Below are 1,268 nucleotides of genomic sequence, written 5' to 3'. Positions count from 1 at the left end.
CCTGATATCCCATTGTGTAGAGGTATAGTGGTTTGGGTGGTTGCCATGGGGAAAACCATAATCCGCACTACTTGCGGCGACTAAACACAGCTGAGAGTTGACACTCTTGTGCTGTTGGTTTTCCCGATGGCGCCTTTTACATCATCGTCGCATATGTAAGTCATAGTTCGAGCTTTGGTCTAAACCAAATACATTATGACAGAACTGACGATGCTATAAAGGCCCCTATACCTCTAGAGGGTGCAGGTGGGCGGGAGAAGCCTCGTACGTATCCCATCAGATGCTGACTTACAGCAACTGGGCCTCTCCGAGTGAAAAGTTCTAGCGTCCCGGCGAGCGCTCGACTAATCTAGCGCTCTTTGTGACGCTCAACTGTCTCTCCACTCTACACAACGGTCTTAGTCGTCGTTGACCTTGCTCCATAAATGGACCTCCATTCAATTCCTCCTGATATCCCATTGTGTAGAGGTATAGTGGTTTGGGTGGTTGCCATGGGGAAAACCATAATCCGCACTACTTGCGGCGACTAAACACAGCTGAGAGTTGACACTCTTGTGCTGTTGGTTTTCCCGATGGCGCCTTTTACATCATCGTCGCATATGTAAGTCATAGTTCGAGCTTTGGTCTAAACCAAATACATTATGACAGAACTGACGATGCTATAAAGGCCCCCCACTGAACCACCCAAACTCGCAGTAATGATCAAATGTCCAAACCCGCAATAGTGATCAAATTTCTGAACCCGCATTAGTGCTAGCACATAAGCACTGGTACGCAAAAAACAGAAATCTTAGAAACCAGTCTACCTTTATTTGACACTACTGCATGTCCTAAAAGTGATCTTGTTTACAGACTCACATTTTAGAAAGTGTTAGTGCTACTAACTTAGTAGGAACATATCTTGTTACCATCCCCTGAACTACTCTGGAATATACCTAGTGATCTCTTTCTTTGTTCTGACATGTGACCACCTCCCCTCCACAGGAATGATTAGTGATGTGTATCGCCATCTCCTTTGAACGTTCCGCCTTTTATTCACACGTGTATACCTCGACCTCCCGGGACTTCCACCTGCAGTTGCCAACTGCCAGTTGGTCTGCAATTGCTCTTCGCTTATTGCACTGCTCCTTAATTGAAAGTAATGTCCGGTAAATTTGAGTAAACCCGGTCAAGTTCAAGGAACACATAAGACCTCATAATGTACTGAAGAGGAAAACGGTGTCTCCGAGGGCACAAACGGAGGTACAGCTCATCTGTCCAGTAAAAGT

This window comes from Perkinsus marinus (genome assembly GCF_000006405.1).
Source record: "Perkinsus marinus ATCC 50983 genomic scaffold scf_1104296927860, whole genome shotgun sequence".
NCBI lineage: Eukaryota > Perkinsozoa > Perkinsida > Perkinsidae > Perkinsus > Perkinsus marinus.
The sequence above is the reverse complement of the archived record's forward strand: the minus strand, read 5'-3'. Positions refer to the sequence as shown.